We start from the raw sequence: 25,221 nt of genomic DNA on the forward strand, positions 1-25,221 counted from the left end.
AATCATACTACAACAAAACTAAGATCAAACTCCGTAAGATCTTGAGAGTATTACAAACCAATAAGGGTATCTGGGCAATTTCCTCAGACTGAGAAACTATGGGGGCGGTGGGTGATGTTGAGATGGAAGCAGTATCACAGCATCTGGGAAGTTAGATTCCTAGGTGAGTCTAAAGATCACATAATAATGAAGTTGATCTCTTGCCAAAAGAACAGAATCAATCAGTCTCAGCAATCAATCTTTCTGGCTTGACCACAACGATTTAAAGCTCAGATAACATTTCAATTAGCAACTGAAGGAAGGGTGGAAGAGAATTCAATAAACAGAGGTTGAGTTGGATGATCTCCAGTGTAGGTATGCAGGACAACTTGAGTAAAGGCAACCATATGTGACAGGTAAAGGAGAATGGAGACTAGAGAGTAGTAGTTTGTCTAGAATCTTAATTTGTCTGATAAGCATGATATTTAGGCTCCCTAGGCCTAATTTACTCATTCCTGCCCTCCCCTTCACTCCTATTCTCTATACACATAACCAACTGCTCAGATTTCACCTGATTAAAATCTTTCATTTTCTGAATTAAAGTGCTATGTCCAAGTCTTATAATATATTGAAGAGCAAATAGTAGAAACCATAAGAGTATTTAGTTAAGTCAAAAAGGGAAGAAAGGACTAGGTTCCATTATTATCATTTGGTATTTGGACAGATTTGCTGGACAAAAGTACCCCACAAGGTATCTCTATATGGCTTTATATTGACTTTGGGGAAACTTTGATAGGTAAAATTAAGTTGGATCTGATATTTTTTTTACATGTTATGTAAAAACTACATGAAATTTTAACAATATGCTTGAGGATATTTAATATTATTGAGCTAGATAAGTGTCAAAGTCTGTTCCTACATATTTGTGATCTTGTTACCCTGTGAAGTAGGGTAGAAAACAGATTCACTAATAATGTGTCATAAACAGTATAGAACTCATTAATGTACTATTGTTTTTCTTTTGTTTTTGTTGTTTTAATGAAACTCATATAAACTGTAAAGTTTATAAAACACTTTAGAACAAAAGGAGCCTTGGAGGTGACTGAATATAATTTCTGAATGTGAAACATGAGGAGTCTGAAATTTCCAGGAACTTTTCCAGAGTCATATAGGTAATAAGTCAAGCCCTTTGAAATGTAGCTGTGGTTTTGTTTTTTTGCTTCCTCCATTACACTTTTTTTGCCTCCCTTATAGGATTGAGACTTAATCCGTCCCATTGTCTTTGACGTTAGTTAGATTATTAGTAGGAGATTCTGCCTTAAATTCTTCCTTAAATATTTTAAAGAGGATTTTCAAAACTTGAAGATCAAGAGCAGAAATATCTAAAAATTAAATTTGAAATTTCTATAAAGAGAAACCTTCCCTTCATATTAGAAGGGAAGATGAGGAGTGAGATAACAATGCATTTTTTAAATTTTTCTAAGTATTAGGTACATTGTTCTAAGTAAGTGCTAGGGCTAAAAAAGATGAAATAAGTCCCAGACTCTAACCTAAAGGAGATTGTCATATAAATGTAATACAGTGCTTGTGAGTGGTGGTAGTGGTGGGAATGAATGGATGAATATCTTTAGAAATAACTGTGGCACAAGTCAGAAGGAGGTGAATTCAAAGAAGTTTAGGGGGAAAAAAGAGAAGTTTCACTTTCAGTTGTGGAAAATCAAGGAAGCATTTGGAGAGGAAGTAGCATCTTAGAAAGTTCTTGAAAGAAATGCTATTAAAAGTATTTTAAACACAAAAAGACATGGGGGTGGAAAAGAATGAATAAAAATGGGCAACAGCAAGTGGTCCAGAATAGTGGGAATATCCAGTATGTGAATGAGAGAGCCTGAGATAGCAGTTGTCATTCATGTGGTACATTAAACTATGTTGTATGTGATTGCATTCTTTCCATTAGACAGTGAAATCTGGAAGATATTCCTATTTAGGGATGGCTTTGTGGGCCGCACCAACACCTAGAATAACACAGAGATTCCTGGATGAGATAAATAACTATTCAAAAAAGTTCAGCCTATCTATATAGAAACATCCAAATGATGAATGCAAACTCTTTAGCCTATGATATGCAGGCAGAAGAATAAAGTATTGATTTTATCTATAGATTCACATATAATGTGCTGGGGATGGAAGCTCAATTCCAGGTGGACAGTCTCGGGCGGGTAAAGGTGGGAACTTCTAAATCTTAGAGTTCTCACGAGGCCCCCCCAGGAAACGACTGGGAATCGAGGTGAACCGAGCTATCTCGTGTATTTCCGCCTCTTCCCGTGAGAAACGTGATGGGAGAGAGCTCTCCCCGCCCTCGAGATTGTCCCGGATCTGGGCACACTATTGTTATCTAACAGCACGGTATTCAGATGCAAACTATGCTGCTGGAGAGTTTAAGTAGGATAAGGAAAGCCTGAAAGTTCTCTTGGGTGGAGGGGCCACGTGTGAGGACAACAAGGCTCCGCTTTTCCTCTCTCCTCTCTCCCCTCCCCCTCTCTCCCCACTTATACTTCTACTTCCAATCTCTTATTGTAAGATCTTTGCCTCCTTGGGAGATTCTTCGCTCCCTCCTAGGGAAGAATTCCTCTGCACTTGTAACTAGACCCTGAAATAAAGCTCAACCCTTGTTTGACTCTGGAACGTCCTTTCTCTCATACGAGCATCCGGTTTGGCCAACCGAAGACCTTGGGAGGTGAGGTAAGGGAAGACTCGGGTAGCCCTCAGGCCTCTAGGCCTGGCAATAATGAACAGAGATTCTTCAAATTATCAAGGAGTTTAGTTTAGAATAGCAAAGGAAGAGGAGGAGAGTGAGCTTAATTGATCTTGGGAAATTCAAAATGTGGATCCTTATTTTCTCTTCATTAGATTACAAAATTAGTCTCCTAAGTGACCTCCTTATTTCTAGGCCTTCTTTTTTCCAAACATCCTTCCCATGGTTGCCTGATCGATATCTCCAAAGCATAGGTCTGTTGCAGCACCTTGCCAGATTTGTGAGGAGAGGTGGCATTGAGGGGTTCTCATATCCTCCTCTCCTGGGCTGGTGAGAGGTGTCTATGGGGCTTCTGCTCAGACTGACTCTAAGGCAAAGGATTACAGCAACCACATTGAGCACCTGTACAGCAGTGAATGCAGATCACAGTCAAAAATATTTCTGAAGTTTGGGTTTGCAACCTGGATGATGAGAAGAAAAAATATCTGTTGTTATACAGAAGTATAATTATGTTTCTATGGACACTGAGTTTCCAGGAGCAGTTCCAAGGCCCATCGAAGAATGTAGAAGTAATGCTAACTACCAATGCCAACTACTGCAATGTGGAGTAAGATTGCTAAAAATAATTCAGCTTGCATTGAGGTTTATGAATGAGCAAAGGGAACATCCTACAAGAACCTCATCATGATAATTCAATATCAAATTTAATTTAACGGAAGACATATTTGCCCAGGACTCCATAAAACTCCTAACAACACTGCGTATCCTGTTTTAAAAGCACAAAAAAGAAATAAAAGAGACATAGTGTTTTGCAGAACTTCCATCTGCTTTGAAATTTGTGAGAGGGTTAGGAATTTTCACTTCACAGTGGTTATAACTTTGGCTATTTAGTCAAAATCCTGACTAAATCTAACTGGACAGAAGAAAGTCAGGACTTTTTTTGAAATCCTCTTATTGTTCTTTCTAGTCATCTGTGATACTAATTACCTAAAAAAACAGCTAGAAATGCCTCATTAGTGGACTGCAGGAAGTTGCTGACTAGGCAGACTGAGGCAGGTAAGACTACACCAAAAGGAGATCTCATTCAGTACTGAAGGAAATGACCTTTTTTTCAGAATGGGAAAAGGGTTCTTTGAAAATCACATCGATGATGTCAAGTATTGTAGGCACTTTTACAGCCTTGATTCAGGTTCCTCCTATGTGTAGAACTCTATGAAGAATGTATATGAAGAAGACACCAATGAGTGGTCATGATATGAAATGGATGGATCACAGACCTCAATGTTTGGAGCTACACGTGTCATTGTATATAAGTTTTATCTCTACCTAAATCCCTTGGACAGTAGAAAAAAAGGCTCTTTCCTTTTTACACTACTCTTTCTCTAACTATTTTTTCTTTTGACTTTCAGTACTATCACCATTACTTCCACATACCCTGAGTACAAGAATCTTCAGGTTAAATTAGACTGTATAATGAATCTATTAATAAGTATTTATGGCCAAAGGAAACATTCATATCATACTTAATCTTGTGATAAATATATGTAGTTGGTCTTTATTTGTACCCCACATCTCTCCCCTCATTCCCAGATTAATAAACAACGACAGTCACTTACTGTCCTATTTCATGTTTGTACCTGTCAGCATGTGAGTGTTTTAGCTATTTGAAAATGTGAACCATCAATTTTGAATTTTAGAGAATGACACAGATACATAACTTTAGCAGAAGTTGTTGATCATTTGACAATTTTCCATAGCAGTCTTTCGTTCTGGACCCATGGAACAGAGTCTATTTAATGTGCTGCAAATTGTTGAATTGACAAAGATCTCCTGAAAGGAAAAGGGAGTACTGAAGAATCAAGCTACCCACTAGCTGTCCCCGGGGTTTTGGAACCATACTCACCAAAACTTTAGAAAGGTCTCTGACTAGATTTTTGAAGTAAAGAAGTGCTTCACAGCAATATTCCACTCATGTGTCAGAACTACTGGCATCCTCATGGCATGGCCACACATATGGTTTGCTTCTTTGTCACTTTTATTCTCCCAGACTGTCCCTCACCACTCCCTAGTGACAGAGTCATATTTACCAAGCCCTTGTTTTGGCAATTTCACAAATCAGTATCTCTAAAGAAAACAAGTCACCTCAGGTATGTCTTATACCAAATTAAATTAGAAGAGATGAGATGATGCCTTTGCAGTTTTTATAAAAACAAATGATCAAGACATTTATTGTAAAACAATGAAACAACAAATTGGAGTGAATAGTCACCTGAAGAATGTAATGTCAATTTTGTGTGTATATCTTTGCATCATATTTCTATATATAGACAGAATAACTATGATATACTTTCTTATCCATGTAGAGAGGAGCATGTGATCAGGCCAGAGTATTTGAAGGAACTAAGGATAACTAACCACTGCTCAGAAATTATGACGAACAGTAAGTGTTGGTGTATATTTTACTTGCACTTAATTAACATTCTATCAGCTATTTGCCAAATTGGCTTGTTCCCTTGAATTTAACATTTTTTACTTGTTGATTTATGATGCTGTAACTGAGTGGTCCTTCTTCAGAAAAGTTACTTACAAAACACAAGGCATTATATATTTTTAAAGTTTTGTAAACAAAGATTTAAAAAATGTTTTCTTACATCTAAAACAATAAAACACTGGTCTGATCATAGTCTCTTGTGCTGAAGAAATTCTAGTAGCTCTCCTCTGATTCCAGAATAAAATCAAAACTCCTCTGTTTCTGCTATGGTAACGGCATAGCACACCGAGTGGAACAAGTCTTATGACTGGCCAGCAAGCTGCTTGTCCTCCTGTGGAGCTCACGAGTAAAAGAATGAGGTGGGAGAATGGGTCAGGAAGCAACTCCGATTTATTCAAGCAAGCACTCTGATTACAGAGTCTCTGCCAGTCAGCCCAATGAACCATGGTAACACACACAAACAAACCCGAAACTATAGTAACCAACACACGCCAGAACTATAGTAACAAAAACAAACCAGGGGTGGGGCCGTCCCTTCTAACGCCATCTTGTTCACCCTTCCTTGCACCGGACTCAGTTTACCTAATGTCCATCAGTGTGGCCTCCCAAATGATGGGGCGGTCAGCGCCCCTTAGGTGTTTCTATGTTGCTTTCCTCCTCACCACCTCCACCACCTCTCTTGAAAGCAGAAAGAAGTTTCATCTTGTTTTTTATCTCCAACACCAGTGAGAGTGCTTTACCATGGCAGGTAGAACTTAATGAATGGTTGTTGGAATATATTAGATTGAAGAGCATTTGATTCAATTAAAATGCAGTGCTGTTGTTCAGTCATGTCTAAGTTTCTGTGACGCCAATATGGGATTTTCTTAGCAAATATACTGGAGTGGCTTATCATTTTCTTCTCCAGACTTTAAGTGACTTGCTCAGAGTCACACAGTTAGTGAATGTGTGAGGACAGAATTGAATGCAGCTCTTGAATGCAGATCTCTATTTACTGAGTTACCTAGATGCCCCTCCAGATTGGAGTAGGGAGATGGTAAACTGAATTTGAAATTTAATGAGTTTTCAGTTGTGATAAGACGGGTAGAAATTCTCAGCTGTGGCTAGGAATATCAAACTGGAAGTCTCAGGACAGATTTGGGATGAGATTTAGGTATGGGAATTAAAATAGTGATTTTTGGAGAAATAGCTGAATGTGGAGTGAGAAGAGAGCCAAAAAGGATGATAGCATGCTAGTAGAAGATACAGCAAAAGAGTGGTCAGTAAATTAGAAAGAATAAACAATACTCTGAAATTTAAGAGAAATAAAAATGAAATTATTATGAAGTATGTGACGGTATGAAAATATTTGGAATGACTAATAAAAGAAATGCAAATGAAAAATCTGAAGTTTCATCTCACATGTAGCAAATTCACACAGATGACTATATAGATAGAGCTATGTATGAGTGTGCAAATTACCATCCAGGAGCTAAACATGATTTTTTTCATTATAAAATATTATTAAATTTAAGCATGTAAAATAATTCTTAGCTTTCTGACCATACAGAAAAACAATGTGTCTATGCTTTGCTGAACACTGGATATAACTATTCAATCTTGGAATAATTTTGGAAAAAATAGGTATAGTAATAAACTATTATTTCATTATTTTTTATTTGTTTTCAGTGTTCTTCAATCACTTAAATATAACTTAGATTTTTCCCCTCTGTCCTCTTCTTTTCCCTCTCCTTCCCCCCTCCTTCCCTGTTTTGGCATATAATTTTATATAAGTTCTACACATACATTCCATTCATTTTCACTTTACTCATGTTGCATAGAAGAATTAAAATGAATGGGAGAAATCATAAAAGAAACCAAAGTGAAATACAAAAGGAAATGATCTGCTATATTCTGCGATCGAATTCCACACTTCTTTCTCTGGATGTGGAAGGCATTGTGCCTTAAGTGATTATTGGGAATTTTTTATGTCCTTGCATTGCAATGAAGTTCTGAGTCTACCAGAAAAAAAATCCTTGCACAGTGTGGTTGGTGTTGTGGATAAAATTCTCTTAGTTCTGCTCCTTTTGCTCATCATCACTTCATATAAGTCTTTCCAGGCCTCTCTGCAATCTTCCTGTTCGTCATTTCTTACAGCACAATAGTATTCCATTACATTCATATACCACAATTTAATTAGTCATTCCCCAGTCAATGGGTAACCCCTTCATTTTCAGTTTTTGAGCACCACAAAGAGTGATCCTTTCCCATTTTTATGATCTTTTGGGAATACAGTCCTAGAAGTGGTATTATTGGGCTAAAGGGTATGCACATTTTTAGCCCTTTGGGCATAAATCCAAATTGCTCTCCAGAATGACTGGATCAGCTCACAGCTCCACCAACAATGAATTAGTGTTACAACTCTTCCACACCTTCTCCAACATTTATCATCATCCTGTTTTGTCATGTTATCAATCAAATAGGTGTGATGTGGTATCTCGGAGTTGGTTTGATTTGCATGTCACTAATCAATAGTGATTTAGAGCATTTTTTCATGACTATAGACATCTTTAATATCTTCCTCTGAAAATTGCCTGTTCATATCCTTTGACCATTTATAAATTGAGAAATGACTTATATGTTTGTGTATTTGACTCACTTCTCTGTATATTTTAGAAATGAGGCCTTTATCACAGACGCTAGTAGCAAAAATTCTTTCCCAGTTTTCTGCTTCCCTCTTCACCTTGGTTGCATTGGATTTGTTTGTGCCAACACTTAGCAATTTAATATAAATAAAATTATCCTTTTTGCCCTTCATATGGTTTTCTGTTTCTTCTTTAGTCAAAAATTCTTCCCTTCTCCATAAATCTGATAAATTTAACATTCCTCATGCCACTAATTTGTTATAGTATCAGTCTGTATACCTAGATCGTAGACCCATTTGGAATTCATTCTTGTACAGGGTGGCAGGCATTGGTCTATGCCTAGGTTCCACCATACTGTTATCCAGTTTTCCCAGCAATTTTTGTCGAACAGAGGTTATTGTCCCAGAACGGGGGCCCTTGGGTTTATCAAACAGTAGATTGATAGATTCATTGACTATTGTGTCTTGGGTACCTAACCTATTTCACTGACCTACCCTTCTGTTTCTTAACCAGTACCAAGTGGTGTGACAATTGCTGCTTTATGATATAATTTGAGATATGGTGGATCAAGGTCACCTTCCCTAGCATTTCTTCTAATTATTTTCCTTGATATTTTGGACCCTTTGTTCTTCCAGATGAATTTTGAATTTATTATTTGTAGCTCTATAAATTATTTATCTGATAGTTTGATTGGTCTGGCACTGAGTAAGTAAATTAATTTAGGTAGAATTGTCATTTTTATTATATTGCCTTGGCTTACCCATGAACAATTGGTGTTTTTCCACTTACTTAGATCCGACTTTGCTTGTGTGAAAAGTGTTTTGTAATTGTGTTCATATAGTCCCTGGGTTTGTTTTGGCAAGTAGACTCCCAAATATTTTATAGTGTCTACTGTAGCTTTAAATGGGATTTCTCTTTTTATCTCTTGCCATTGGGCTTTGTTGGCAATATATAGATACACAGAAGATTTATGTACGTTTATTTTGTAACCTGTAAACTTGCCAAAGTTGTTTATTATTTCAAGGCATTCTTTACTTGATTCTCTGGGATTCTCTACGTATATCATCATATCATTTGCAAAGAATGATAATTTAGATTCTTCTTTGCCTAATCTAATGACTTCAATTTCTTTTTCTTCTCTTATTGCTACAGCTAAGTACCATAATTCTAGTACCATATTGAATAGTAGTGGTGATAATGGACTTTTTTTTCACCCCTGATCTTATTGGTAATGTGTCTAGCTTATTCCCATTGGATATAATGCATATGAAAGGTTTTAGGTAGATACTGCTTATTATTTTATGGAAAGTTCCATTTATTCTTATCTTCTCCAGTGGTTTCAATAGGAATGGGTGTTGCATTTTGGCAACAGCTTTTTCTGTATCTATTGTGATAATCATGTGGTTTCTGTTAAATTTACTGTTGATATGATCAATAATGTTAATAGTTTTTCTAATACTGAAACACCCCTGCATTCTTAGTATTAATCCTACCAGATCATAATGTATTATTGTCATGATTAGTTGATGTATTCTTTTTGAAAAAATATTATTTTAAATTGTTGCATCTATTTTTTAGAGAAATTGTTCTATAATTTTCTTTGCTTTGTCTCTTTCTGGTTTAGGTCTCAAAACTATATTTGTATCATAAAAAAAGACGTTGAGAGGATTCATTCTTCCCAAATTTTCCCAAATTGTCTATATGGTATTGGAATTAACTGTCCTTAAATGTTTGATAGAATTCACTTGTGAATCCATCTGGCCCTGGAAACTTTTTCTTAGGGAGTTCATTGATGGTATTTACAATTTCTTTTTTCTGAGATGGGGTTATTTAAATATTCAAATTCCTCTTCTGTTAGTCTGGGCAATTTGTATCTTTTAAAATAATAATCCATCTCTTTCGGATTGTTGACTCTATGGGCATACAGTTGGGCAAAGTAATTTCTTATTATTGTGTTAAATTCCTCCTCATTGGAGGTGAGTTCACTCTTTTCAATTTTGATATTGGCAGTTTGCTTTTCTTCTTTATTTTTCTAATCAAATTGACCAAAGATTGATCAATTTTATTTGTTTTTCATAAAACCAACTCCTAGATTTGTCTATTAGTTCAATATTTTCTTAATTTTAAGTTTATTAATCTCTCCTTTGGTTTTCAGTATTTCTAATTTGGTATTTACTTGGGAATCTTCAACTTATTCTTGTTGTAGCTTTTCCAACTGCATGTCCAATTTATTGAACTCCTCTTTCTCTATTTTATTCATGTAGGCACTCAACGGTATAAAACTTCCCCTATGAAATGCTTTTGTATCAGCCCATAAAATATGGTAGGTTGTCTCATTATTATCTTTCTCTTGAATAAAATTGTTGATTGTTTCTATAATTTTTTGTTTAATCCACTCATTCTTTTGGATTTGATTGTTTAGTTTCCAATTAGCTTTTGGTTTATGTTTCCATGGCCTTCGATTACATGTAAGTTTTATTGCATGATGATCTGAGAAGGATGCATTGACTATCTCAGCCTTTCTGCACTGGAGTGTGAAGTTTTTTATGGCCTAATGCATGGTTAATTTTTGTATGTGTGCCACATATCCCGAGAAATAGGTGTATTTCTTTCTATCAGTTTTCTCCAGAGATCTATCATATCTCACTTATCGAGAGTTCTATTCACCTCCTTAACTTCTTTTATGTTTGTTTTGAGCTTAGATTTATAAAGTTCAGAGAGGGGGAGTTTGAGGTCACCCACTACTATAGGTTTACTGTGTATTTCTTCCTGTAACTCCCTTTACTTCTCCTCTAAGAATTTGGATGCTATACCACTTGGATCGTATATGTTTAGCAATGAAATTGCTTCAAGTATATGGTGCCTTTTATCAGGACATACTTTCCTTCTTTATCTTTTTTTTATTAGATCTATTTCTGCTTTTGCTTTGTCTGAAATTAGAACTGCTACTTTTGCTTTTTTATATCAGGTGAAGCACAATAAATTCCGTTCCAACTTTTTACCTTTACCCTATGTGTATCTCCCCTTTTCAGATGTATTTCTTGTAAACAAAATATTGTTCGGTTATGGTTTTTAATCCATTCTGGTATCCATCTCCGTTTTATGGGAGAGTTCATCTCATTCACATTCACAGTTATGATCACTATTTGTTTCTCTCCCTCCATCCCCTTTCCCTTTGTTCACGCTTTTAGTTCTCTTTCTCTTCCTCTCACCAACAGAGTTTTAAGTTTTGACCACTGCCTCTCTCAGTCTTCACTCACTTCTTTCAGCCCCTCTACCATTTAGTCTCCCTTTCCTTACTACTTGTTTCTTCCCTTTTAGCATCTTCTCGCTTTTCTTCCAACCTTCCCCTCCTATTGCATTTAAAGCTAGTTGTGTGTGTGTGTGTGTGTGTGTGTGTGTGTGTTCATCCTTCGTTGCTGAAAAGACCATGCCATCAGAGAAATAATGCCATGACTTGCACTTGACTTTGTTTAGAGTGAGGGAGAGCTGTGCAGGTCATCAGCCTCACTTCTCCTCCAGAGTTATCTGAATCCAGTGACCTGATATTCATCAGGATGACTGGAGAAAACCCAGCATGAGGCAATTGGAGTGAAGTGAGTTGCCCAAGGTCTCATAGCTAGTGAATATCAAATGTCTGAGTACTCCTCCTGACTCCTGCACTGATACTATATCCACTGCATCACCTAGCTGCCCAGAGCTAGTTGTATATTTATACTTAACGGAGTTTATTGTACCCGCATTGAATCCAATCAGATGAGAGTACCTCTCCAACAATATTCATCGCCCTCCCCTCTTTCCCTCTACTCTAATCTATTTTTGTGCCTCCTCCTGTGATGGAATTTATTTTTTTTCTGCTTCCTCCTTTTCACATCTCCCATTACACTTCCATTGCGTTACTCCCATTTCACATCATTGGATATATACCCACTCCCTCTATCTAGGTGTGTCCTTTTTACATTTCATAATAGATATACAATTCTCAAAAATAACAAGTATCATCTTCCCTCCTAGGAATGTAATGGTACGCCCATATTGTGAAACAAGATTTTTTTCCCCCTATTTACCTTTTTATGCCTCTCTTGAGAACTGTGTTTGAAGATCAAATTTTCTGTTGAGTTCTGGCCTTTTCATCAGGAAGGTCTGGAAATCCCTCATTTTATTGAATGTCCATCTCCTTGCCTGAAATATTATTCTCAGCTGTGCTCAGTAATTAATGCATGGTTGTAGTCCTATCTCCCTTGCCTTAAGGAATATCATATTTCAATTTCTTCAGTCTTTTAATGTAGAAGCTTCAAGGTCCTGTGTGATCTATAGTTCCTCACTACTTGAGTTACTTCTTTCTGGCTGCTTGCAGTATTTTCTCCTTCACTTGATAGTTCTAGAATTTGACAACAATATTCCTTGGTGTTTTTAGTTCCGGGTCCCTTTCAGGAGGTGAATAGTGGATTCTTTCGATGACTATTTTTCCCTCTGCATCTAGGACTCTTGAGCATTTTTCTTTGATGATTTCTTGGGTGATATTGTCCGGGTTCTATTTCTCATTATGGCTTTCTACTTGCCCAATAATCCTTAGATTTTCTCTCCTGCATCTATTATCCAGGATAGTTGTTTTTCCAATTAGATATTTTACATTTTCTTCTATCTTCTCATTCTTCAGATTCTGTTTTACTGATTCTTGATGTCTTATAGATTTATTAGCTTCTAATTTCCCATTTCTATTTTTTCTCACATTGCTTTCTTCAGTTAAGTTTTGCATCTCCTTTTCCATTTGCTCAATTTTTCCTTTTAAGGAGTTATTTTCACCAGTTAGGTTTTTTATTTCCTTTTCCATTTGTCAAATTTTCCTTTTTAAGGAGTTATTCTCCTAGGTGAATTTACTTTTCATATTTTCAAAATCATTGGTCAGTTTTTCTTCTATTTCTCTAATTTTGGTTTTAAAAATCCTCCCAGAGCTCTTACAAGAAGATTTTTGTTCTTGTGAGCAGTTCATATTCCTTTCTGAAGTTTCAGATGGGAGTACAGCCTGAATGCTGACCTCTTTGGTATTTGTGTTTTAGTTCTTGTCCCCATAGAAAGATCCTATGGTCTTTCCTTTTGTAATTTCCTTTTTACTCATGATCATAACCGTTTTCCTGGCTTTTAAGGTAGATCTCTGCATCTGTGGCACAGGGAGTTCTGTCCTACAGTTTTGGGGCCTAAAACTTGATGCTTTATTTGTTGTGGCTTTTGTTTTTTGCAGCCAAAAATTAAATCAGCTTCCCTGGCACTGACCTGGCTGGTGTTGGAAAGCAGAGACTACTTAGGTCTTTTGGGGTTTCCTTGCAGTTGCCCTGGAGGTAGCTCCTTAAGTGTGGTGAAGAGCTGGTCTGGATGCTGGAGGTTCATCTGTTGACCGAGAGCATAGGCAAATTCAGCTGTTCTTGCTAGTGACTTCCTGGTTCCAGTGGGGGTGTTGAGGCACACCTGAAGCCCTGGTGTTGACAGGTTCTGCCTTCATTCTCCTGGGGTTTCAGGATCTTCATCGAGTTTGTTGAGATGGGACTGTCTGGGACAGCTCTGATCCTGTATTGGTCGCCTTTGGCCACAGCAAGATGAACTCTCCTTAGTGATCTTTCTAGCTTCCTGTGCTGAGTCTGTTTACCTCTTCTGCAGCACCCACTGTTCCATGGATTTTCTAAGGAAATAATCTCTGCACTGGTCAAGGTCAACAAGGGGAAGGAGATAGAAGTTACTGATCACTCTGCCATCTTGGCTCCTGTTTTTTCATATTAATACACTATTGTTGGAGTTATTCAATTATTGAAACATATCAGGAAAGAAATTTGGAACTATGAATATTAAGTGCTTACAATGTTTATTCTGTATGACCTATATATTCCACAACTTCACTCATAGTCGGAGAAAGTCAGTAATAAGAAGAAAGACATCATATACATCAAAACATTTATAGCAACACTTTTGAATATAATGAAATGTTAATGTCATATAAGAAATCATTAGTATGATCAATGTAGAAAAGAACTGAAAGACTTAAAAGAAATGCTGCAAAATGATATAAGCAGAGCCAAAAAAAAATCCCACTGAATATTGTGACTTCAACAATATAAATGGAAGGAAATTACCAACAAATAATTGTTTAAAAATTAATGCACAAAATTTACAAGAACAAATTTGACCACAAAGATAGAAGAAAATATCTACCCTCACTCTTTTTAAGCATTGAGGGGTCCAAGATTTGATGGGTCCACTGTTTTGGAATAATACACATAACAGTTTTAATTTTTTAATTGGACAGGCTATTTTCTGACTTCTGTTCTTTTTCCTTAAAAGTGTTATAAGTAAAGTTTTTCTTGAAGGGGATAAGCACAAAGGAAATGAAGAAATTAGGTGAGGTAAAAAGAAAACGAAATTAAATTTATTTTGAAACAAAAATTGGACATTCATGTGAAGTAAAGGTAAGCAATGTTGGATTAGTTGTATAAATAATGAGTTATTAAGCCAAGAAAATGATCTTTCATCAGACATAGACTGAATTTTAAGTCTTTCTTGTTTCAAGAGGAGCACTATAAATGGCTCCCATAAATAGATGTAAATATTTGGGAAACTTTCCCAAACCAATAGCTAACTGAAGACACTTAATGCCTAGCACATCATACTTAATTGATGTAACTCTGTTAAACTGAATTAAAATATGTTTGGAGGAAAATAACTTGATAATTTGATGTCTCCCATATTCAGTAGCATCTTGTCTTATATTTAGCAAAAAAAGAAAGAGCTATTTATTCTGCCAACATAGGTGAAATCTGCAATGTTACTAGAAACAATTACTAATTAATTAGGGAGCTAAAACAATTTCAGTTAGAGTACTGCTTTCCCAGTTACTACTAGTTGTCTGTCTTCTTAGTGTGAGAATTTGGCTGTATCAAAAACAAACATGGTTTATGGCTTTTACCAGCAAAATATTTTTGTATCGAAATTGTTACATTTCACATTTATTGGCTTGCACAATAGTGCTTTTATTTTTCTTAGTAGATTACATTTTTTTCCTAAAGATCTCATTGTTACTCTCCCTACTATTCATTTTCTTTATGTGAAAACAAATACAAAGTTTCATCTACTTGATAAATAGGTTTTCATATATTAAAAGGCTCTCTTCTTGCTTTTTTTTGCTCTACATCATGTCTATTAGGAAAATGAACTTTGTAATAATTGCTTTAAAACATAATTTCTCTCCCTCCCTCGCTCCTCTTTCTCTCTCATACACAAACATCCATATGTATACATGTTAATATAAGTGTGTTTGTATACATACACTACATGTACACCTGTATGTATACATTATATATGTACATTATATAAACACACTAATGTATACATATAAACATGCATACAAAGATTTGAATATACTCATTGATGTAGACATAGATATTCTATGACTGTAGTCCAGGTATCAATAAGTATACAACCCTTCTTTTCAATTTGTCACCCTTCCTTCATCAATATTATTAGAATAGGAAAGTGAGTTTATTCAGTATACTCAATAATCAATTTATTGCCCAGCCCTTGAGAGGAATAAGGAGAACAGTAAATGTAGTTAACTTCGGTGTCTTCCTCATTTATTCATATATCCCTAACTAATTAGTGAATTACCTTGTTGGGAAAAAATCCAAGTAACATTGCATATTGGTTATAATTCTCTTTTTGACACACACACACACACATATGTATGTATATATATTTACTCCTAAAAACTTCCCAAAGATTATGGGAATGGTCACTTGAATTTCAGAAGAGACCACTTTTAAGCATCCAAAATAGATTAAGCTTTGAAAAAAATCCTATTTAATTTATAACAATTACAGTTACAACATCTATTACTCCAAAAACTTAATGGCAAAAATCAAAATAATTTCCTTTTTAAGACATAATGAAAACAGCTACTTTTTGCTTTTCTAAATTATTTACCATAATGTGTTTATTGGTAGCTCTCTACAATTCTCAGTGTAAAGTTTTAACTTATGAAAATATTTTTACCCATGCCTTCAATTCTGCAACAGTCCTGCAACTGCCCTGCCCTAGTCCATTCCCATTACTAGAAATATCTGTTTTCTCAGTGGTCTCACAGGTAGCTAACATTTGATAGTAGTAGCTATTGATTATATAGAAGTTTATAACTATTACCTAACTTCATCTTCACAACACTTCTGGGAAATAGGTGCTATTATTTACCTGTTTTACAGATGGATACTGAGGCAAAGAGTAATTTATTTCCCCAAGTTGACATAGCTATTAAGTGCCTGAGACTATATTTCAAGTCAGATCTTCCTGACTCCAGATCTAATATTGTATCCTCTATACCATATAGCTAACTCCATATCCCTAACCCACTTTCTCACCTCCACCATCTAGAATAATTTGATTTTGCCCTGTTCATTGCCTAATGTCTTTGTTGCTAAGCAACTTAACTCTGTATATTCTGTCAACCTTGATCTTCATTTTGACCTCTGTCATGATATTCTCTACCCTAATGTACAATGTAGCTCCTCTCTACCTGCATTCCCAACTTTTATTCTGAGAACTCTTATCAAATCACCAGAATTATGAATCCATGACTTTTAGAATTGAAAGAGATATCAGTGGTCATCTAACCTATTTTATACTTAATAGGAATCCTTACTACACCTCTCCCTATGCAGCGTATTTCAATTTCTGCTTAAAGATCTCCAGGGATTGGGGCACCAATGTCTCTGCAGACAACTCATTCCCATTCTAGGATGATGTTGTCCAGTCATTGTAGTCATGTAAAACCCTAGTTTGGAATTTTCTTAGCCAAGGCACTGTAATAGCTTGCTGTTTCCTTCTCCAGCTTATTTTACTAATGAGGAAACTTTAGTAAACAGGGTTAAGTGATGTGCCCAGAGTCACACAGCTAGTAAGTGTCTGAAGTCACACTGGAATACATGAAGATGAGTCTTCCTGATCTACTTCACCATCTAATTGTCTCATGCTAGGATAAGTATAAGTGACTTTGTCTCCATGTAAGTTCTACCCGTTATTTTTTTATTTAACTCTGAAGTGCAAGAAAACAAATTTAACCACTCTTAAACACGACATCCATTAAGATATTTAAAGACAGCTATCATATTCTTCCCCATCCCACATGCAGTCTTCTTTTCACAGCAATGAATATGTCCATTTTCTTTAATTCTTCCTCATGTGCCACACATTTAAGGTCTTTCTCTATCTTTATTGTCCTCTTCTGTATACTCATCAATGTCCTTCTTCACCGTGTTACCCAAAGCTAAACATAATTTCCCTGACAGATTCTCACTAAAGCAGGTAACAGTGGAGCTATCGTCTTTTTTTCCCTTGAAACTACATTCCTCTGAACAAAACCTAGTATTGAGGGGGTTTTTGTTTGTTTTCTGTTTGTTTGTTTGTTTTGTTTTGTTTTGTTTTTTTTACCACCTTATACTGGTGACTCAGAGCTTGGAGTCCACTAGAAACCTCAGATAATTTTCATATACATAAGTGCATTTCCCCTTCTTATTCCTCTTAGAACAATTTTTTTTTCGTTTGTATTTTTATTTTTATTTATTTAACTTTTAACATTCATTTTAACAAAATTATGGGTTCTGAATTATCTCCCCTTTTGTCCCCTCCCCCCCCAAACACCAAGCATTCTAATTGCCCCTATGACCAATCTGCTCTCTCTTCTATCATCCCTCTCTGCCCTTGTCTCCATCTTCTCTTTTGTCCTGTAGGGCCAGAAAAGTTTCTATACCCCATTACCTGTATTTCTTATTTCCTAGTGGCAAGAACAGTACTCGACTGTTGTTCCTAAAACTTTGAGTTCCAACTTCTCTTCCTCCCTTCCTCCCCACCCCTTCCCTTTGGAAGGCAAGCAATTCAATATAGGACAAATCTGTGTAGTTTTGCAAAAACCCAGTAATTGACCCTAGAATCATAATATTCGTGCATAATAAATTGTGTTCTGTCAAAATACTGAGGGAATGCCATAATTATTCAACAAAACCACGTATTATACTCATTCAGGATTTGATTAATAAAGGTTATTTTTTCCTTAAAGGTGGACTTTTTAAAAGAAAGTTAATGAAAATAAGTGAGGAAGTCAGAGAAGCAAAAACTGTATCTACCTGTTAAACATTTTCTGCAAACACAATTTCAGTGGTTGTGTCTGCCATGGTCATGAGATATTTATAAAATTTAAGTTAAAAATATACCTTAGGAAAGAAGTGAAGATGTTCCCTATATAGAAGTTTTATCAAATGACCACAGATGAACTAATTTGTGGCTCAATGATCATTATGTGGTTATTTAGAGGACAATTAAACACATAGATGTGACCTTACATTTGATTGAACTTAATCAACTTCATGAAGCATTTACAAATTGAAAACATTGTGGGAGGAAATGAAAATATGAATCAATCCCTCTGCTCAAGGAACTTAATTTTCTTGGAGGAAGGCAACATGTACATAGGTAATCAGAAGAGAAAGAGAACGTTCAGTGATAGTGGATATTGGGGAAAGCTTCCCAGAAAAGATGGCGCCTAACTTTAATAGTGAAGGAAGAAAAATTTCTACTTCTATGTTATAGATAAGGAAAAAAAATCTCAATTGTAGAAATTTAAAAATAATTTTTGGTATACTATAAATATTATAGAGAATATTTATCTCTACTTTGAAAATGTTGAATATAAAAATATCAATATTTAATCTGATTTAAGCTCGTTATTCAGCAGTATTTTTTTCTTTTTAAATTTAGCCTTCTAAATCCAAGCATTTATAGAGAGAATTAATGTCATAAATGTCATAAAGCCCATGCCCCCTGACATCTCTGTACCCCAAGAAAAATTTAAAGTAACATCGATAGAAATTTTGACTTACAAAAAGGTCATACCATGTTAAAACACAATGATGGATTAAAATTCTACTCCATCTAATATAGGACAACACTCGCTTAATCTAAAACTTTTCAATTTCTTCTTTGACGATTTTTCTCAAGGCTTCAGAGACCTGATCCTTATAAAATAGATTTAAGTTTTACTAATGCCAATCAATTTAGGGCTTTGAGGAAAATACTGACATTGGAGTTTTGTTATTATGCTCAATCCCCAGACCTTAGCTTTTAGTCTTAACCTTTCACATATTTTCCTGTTGGTGTATCTTGCCAACTTCAATGCCTACCCAAGATCCAAGTTCTCCACAGCAGCTGTTTTAGTCACTTTCATGGCCACTAGAATGAATAGTTTCCAACCATGCATTCCCCCAGGGAAGGTTTTCACATGCTTGGAGTAGAGAGGCTAGTCAGTTTACCTTAATCTGGTTTAGCCTATCTGTCAAGAGAGTTTTGTCAAGGTATGGGCACTGCATTCCAGGCCATCACTAGTCATTTAGACACTTGACTTTGATGACTCTGAAAGAGAGATTGAGGCTAAAAACTTTGTCAAGGCATCACTCTATGATGTCATTGGTCTTTTTTGGAAACAAAGGATGAACCATAACAACAACTTTCTTAATGGGAAAACAACGTTGGAAAAGACTTTAAACTAGAGGACTATTTTTCTTTTATAATTCTTTATTTAAGAAGATGGCAGAGTAGAAAGACGCATATATGCTAGTTCTTACCCCACAGCCCATAAAGTACCTGTAAAGAAGAACTCTCAACAAATTCTAGAGCAGCAGAAGCCACAGAACAATGGAGTGGATGAGATTTCTAGCTCAGAGTAACCTGAAACACAGACAGGAACGGCCTGTGGCACTGGATGTGGAGTAGAGCCCAGTCCAACCTTGGCCACATGTCACCAAGAGGAGCAGAACCTAGCAGGTTTCAGGGACAGAATCTCCAGTGGAAGTGCATATTCCTCAACCCACAGGTGCTAAAGGTAAGTGAGAAGATCTTTTCAGCCAGTCGAGAAGGGAACATGGTGTCCCCATAACTCAGGCCTTCTCAGCTCACAGCAGTGGAGGCAGCAGTGGACAGGACTCCCAAAGCAAGCAGTAGCCCACATCCATTGTTGAAGGTCTCACCATAAACCCCCTGAGGGAACTGAGCCCTCTGTGGTGGCTATACCCTGACCTGAAAAGCTGATCTTAATTTCACTCTGAATAGCGGCCCTGCACTTCCTTAAAGCTCCTGAGTGTTTGGAGCAGCTCATCTGAATCTTATCCCCCAGTGCTGACTGGAGGGAACTAGAGGTGAGGTGGCTGTGGAAAAAGAAAACTCAGAAGTCAAGTAACAGGCTTGAAAAATGCCCAAAAAGGGGGAAAAATGAGACCCTAGAAGGTTAGTTACTTGGGGAACAGGTGTCTCCCCCATCCTTTCTGATGAGGAACAACAAGGCATACTGTCAGAAGTAGTCAATGTCTCTGTCTCCAGTGCCTCCAAAGGGAACTTAAACCAGACTCAGGCAATAGAAGACCTTAAAAAACAAGTTAGCAGCTTACTAAAGGAGAACCAAAAAAAAATGAAGGGGAAAATAACAGATTTTAAAAGATGCTAACTCAATTGGAAAAAGAGGTCCAAAAAGCCAATGAGGAGAAGGAGGCTTTAAAAAAGCAGATTTAGCTGAATGGAGGAGAAGGTTCAAAAGCTTACTGAACAAAATGATTCGTTGACAGAGTGAACTGAGTTGAGGGAAATAAATGACTATAAGATAAACCAAGCAGTTAGTAAACAAAACCAGAATTTTAAAAAAAACCAAAAGAATGAACAAATGGAAGATAATGTGAAATATCTCATTGGAAAAACAACTGATTTGGAAAATAGATCCAGGAGAAATAATTTAAAAATTATGGGACTACCTGAAAGCCATGATCGAAAAAGAGCTTAGATATTATCTTCCATGAAATTATCAAGGAAAACTGCCCTGATGTTCTAGATTCAGAGGGTAAAATAAATATTGAAAGAATTCTCCGATCACTTCCTGAAAGAGACCCGAACAGAGAAACTCCTAATAATATTGTGGCCAAATTTCATAGGCCCAAAATCAAGGTGAAAATACAGCAATAAACTAGAAAGAAACAATTTTAATATTGTGGAAATACAATCAGGATAACACAGCATCTGGCAGCTTCAACATTAAGGGACTGAAGGGCTTGATATGGGATATTTCAGAGTCAAAGGAACTGGGACTGAAACCTAGAATCACCTACCCAGAAAAACTGAGTGTAATACTTCAAAGGAATAAGTGGTCATTCAATGATATAGAGGACTTTCAATCATTCATAAAGATCAGATCTGTATAGAAAATTTGACTTTACAAAAATCAAGAAAAGCGTGAAAAGGTAAATAGGAAAGAAAAATCATAAAAGATTCTCTAAAGCTGGACTGTTAACATTACTATATGGAAATAAAATATTTTTAACTCTTGAATCTTTTCTCAGTATTTGGGTAGATGGAGATATTGGACACACAAATACACACACACACACACAGGATACAGGGTGTGTTGAAGCAGAAGAGATAATATCTACACAAAATAAAAATAAAATAAAATAAAAATTAAGAGGTGAAGGAGGAAAATACCAGAAAGAGAAAGGGAGAAATGAAACAGGGCAGGCTATAACTCATAAAAGAGATAAGAAAAGTCTTTTTCAGTGGAGGAGAAAAGGGAGAAGGGGCGAGGGGAAAAGTGAAGCTATTCTCTGCACATGTAACTGAAGGAGGGAATGACGTGCTCACTAAATTTGATATGAAAATTTATATCATACCACAGGAAGGTGAGGGAGGAGGCGACAAGTGGTGTAAGGGGAATGATAGAAGGGAGGGCAAAAGGGACAAGGGAGTTACTAGAAATAAACACTTTCGAGAAGGGACCTGGTCAATTGTGCGGGAGGAGATAAAGGGGGATAGAGTAGGACAGAGGGAAATATAATTAGTATTACACAACGTGACTTTTATGGAAGTATTTTGCAAAACTACACATATTTAGTTTGCATTTAATTGCTTGCCTTCTCAGTGGGATTGGGGAGGAAGGGGGAAGGGAGAGAAATTAGAATTCAAAGTATTGGCAATGAATGTTGAGAATTTTTATTGCATTTAATAGGGAAATAAGAAATACGGGGAATGGGGCATAGAAATTTATCTTGCCCTACACGAAAAGAGAGAAGATGGGGATAAGGGAAGGGTGGGGTGTGATGGAAGTGAGGGTACATTAAGGGCAGGAGTCATCAGAATGCAAGGTATTAGGAAGCAGAGGGAGGGGAGAGACAGGGAGAGAAATTGGACATGTTACAAAGTGAGGCAAAAACAATTAGTATCAAAATAACGGAATATTAATTACTGAGAATAAATCAATGACATCTTTAGTTTGGGGAAAAGAATTTTGGTCTAAATTTCCTAGAGGAAGGTAACCTCGAGTAGAATTTGGCATTTAAGGAAAAGTTAAGGTTTCAATGCTAAATTTGATTTTATGATTGCTATTTAATCAGAAACTAGAACATGTATAGAGAGTCCTGTAAGCTACTTAAGACTTGCCTCAAAAGATGTTCCTTAGCCAAAGTGAAATTATAATCATATTTGAAGCCTGCTTATTGGAACTTGCCATTTTTAGATGCTATGGGACTATTAAGTGACTTATTCTGAGTTTAACTCCAGGTGTGGACAGCAAGAAAGGCGGTCTGAGACTCCAATCTATGAGACCAGTAAGCCTGTGAGATGCTCGTATGAACTGAAAAAGGTGACTTCATGGGAAGGGTGGGAGAGCGGTTGTTCAGCCTGGGCTGAGGTAGGATTCTCTTGACTAAATTTCCCTGCTGACACTTGGCAGATTTTAAGCCTGACTGAATGCAAGTGGACAATCGAATCCTTCTTGGAACTGACATGAAGTTGGGGAGATAGTGAACCCTTGCAATGTCCCTACTCTTGGTGGCAATTTTCTGTAGTCAAATTGTTTGTACGCTTAATACCAGATCTGGTAAATTATAGATTATTGGTAGGGGAACATCCGAGGTTAAGTCTAAAATTCAGCTATTAGGCATGGGAGTTCAGAGCAACAACAGTAAGTTAAAGTCTTTTAATTCTTAGTAATACTGTGGAGACAATTAGGTCAAGAGCTTGTGAAGTTAGCAATATAAATATTATTTGTGTCTCAGCTGGTTAATGTTTAAAAAAATTCTTTTGTGCGCCATATTGTAAATGCTTTAAAAAGAAACATCAACCTGACCAAAAGTTTGAGTTGTTTTATCCGTTATTAACTGTGTTAAAAATGAAAAATAAAATTAAAAAAAGAAAAAATATAAATGTTTATTTAATTTTGAATTTAGGGAATAAAACAAATATTAACATAACATAATATATTTTATTAAAAGGAAGATTAAAAGTGAAACTGATTTTTTTTCTACAAGTTGCTCTTTCTTTTAAATACATGATAAAGTTACTATGTAAATTTGCTTTTCTTTCCTCTACTTATCTCTAGAGATAGTTACTATTAGAATATGTGCCTGTGTATATGTACGTGGGTGCATAAAGTCATTCTGTACATATTTCTGTTTATCAGTTATTTCTCTGGATATACGTAGTGTCTTCTTTCATATGTCTCTTAAAATTAGAGCATTCATAATACTTAAAATGACTTATTCACTCAAAGTTGTTCTTAAAGTAATATTCCTATTGCTATATACAGTGTCTCTTGATTCAGGTCATTTCTCTTTTCATTATTTCATGCAAGTCTGTCCATGTTTTTATAAGGTCATCAAACTTATTATTTCTTACAGCATAGTAGTATACCCTCGCCATGCCATAACAGAACTTGGTCAATCATTCCCCAATTGACAGGCATCCTCCTAATTTCCTGGTTTTTTGTTACAGCAAAGTGAGCTGTTATCAATATTTTAGAACATATAGGTTCTTTTCATATTTATTTATTTTTTTCTTTTCTTTTTTTTAAATTTATTTATCTTTTAACATTCATTTTTACAAAATTTTGGGTTCCAAATTTTCTCCCCATTTGTCCCTTTCCACACCCCAAAACACCAAGCATTCTAATTGCCCCTATCACCAATCTGTCCTCTCTCCTACCATCCCTCCCTTCCCTTGTCCCCATTTTCTCTTTAGTCCTATAGGGCCAGAAAAGTTTCTATACCCCATTACCTGTATTTCTTATTTCCTAGTAGCAAGAACAATACTCCACAGTTGTTCCTAAAACTTTGAGTTCCAACTTCTCTTCGTCCCTCCCTTCCCACCCATTCCGCTTGGAAGGCAAGCAATTCAATACAGGCCATATTTGTGTAGTTTTGCAAATGACTTACATAATACTCATGTTGTGTAAGACTAACTATATTTCCCTCCATCCTATCCTGCCCCCCACTGCTTCTATTCTCTCTTTTGATCCTGTCCCTCCCCAAGAGTGTTGACTTCCAATTGCTCCCTCCTCCCATTTCCCTCCCTTCCATCATCTTCCCCACCCTGCTTATCCCCTTCTCCCTCACTTTCCTGTACTGTAAGATAGGTTTTCATACCAAAAGGAGTGTGCATTTTATTCCTTCCTTTAGTGGAATGTGATGAGTGTAAACTTCATGTTTTTCTCTCACCGCCTCTCTTTTTCCCTCCACTAAAATGTCTTTTGCTTGCCTCTTTTATGAGAAATAATTTGCCCTATTCCATTGCTCCCTTTCTCCTCCCAATGTATTTCATTCTCACCCCTTAACTTCATTTTTTTAAGACATGATCCCATCCCATTCCATTCACTCTGTACACTGTGTGTGTGTGTGTGTGTGTGTGTGTGTGTGTACCTGTGTAATCCCACCCACTACCGAGATACTGAAAAGTTTAAAGAGTTACAAATATTGTCTTTCCATGCAGGAATGGAAACAGTTCAACTTTAGTAAGTCCCTTGTGACTTCTCCTTGCTGTTTACTTTTTCATGCTTCTCTTCATTCTTCTGTTTGAAAGTCAAATTTTCTTTTCAGCTCTGGTTTTTTCATCAAGAATGCTTGAAAGTCCTCTATTTCATTGAAAGACCATTTTTCCCCTGAAGTATTATACTCAGTTTTGCTGGGTAGGCGATTCCTGATTTTAGTCCTAGTTCCTTCTACTTCTGGAATATCCTGTTCCATGCCCTTCCATCCCTTAACGTAGAATCTGCTAGATCTTGTGTTATCCTGATTGTATTTCCACAATACTTGAATTATTTCTTTCTAGCTGCTTGCAATATTTTCTCCTTGACCAGGGAACTCTGGAATTGACCACAATGTTCCTAGGAGTTTCTCTTTTTGGATCTCTTTCAGGTGGTGATCTGTGGATTCCCTGAATACTTATTTTGCCCTCTGGTTCTAGAATCTCAGGGCAGTTTTCCTTGATAATTTCATGAAAGATGATGTCTAGGCTCTTTTTTTGATCATGGCTTT

At 36.2% G+C, this 25,221-nt stretch overlaps 1 long non-coding RNA gene and 1 pseudogene across 1 annotated transcript in view; both read left to right on the plus strand.

Annotated features, from left to right (window-relative positions):
• Positions 1-25,221, plus strand: part of LOC140501655 (uncharacterized) — a 59,186-nt gene that overhangs the window by 25,186 nt on the left and 8,779 nt on the right. The window contains exon 2 of the long non-coding RNA XR_011966286.1: positions 10,111-10,169. This is a non-coding gene — a long non-coding RNA (uncharacterized lncRNA). The remainder of the gene's footprint in view (positions 1-10,110; positions 10,170-25,221) is intronic.
• On the plus strand, positions 901-3,675 carry LOC140498764 (CCR4-NOT transcription complex subunit 7 pseudogene; annotated as a pseudogene).

Source organism: Notamacropus eugenii, chromosome 4 (genome assembly GCF_028372415.1).
Source record: "Notamacropus eugenii isolate mMacEug1 chromosome 4, mMacEug1.pri_v2, whole genome shotgun sequence".
In the NCBI taxonomy this organism is placed as follows: domain Eukaryota; kingdom Metazoa; phylum Chordata; class Mammalia; order Diprotodontia; family Macropodidae; genus Notamacropus; species Notamacropus eugenii.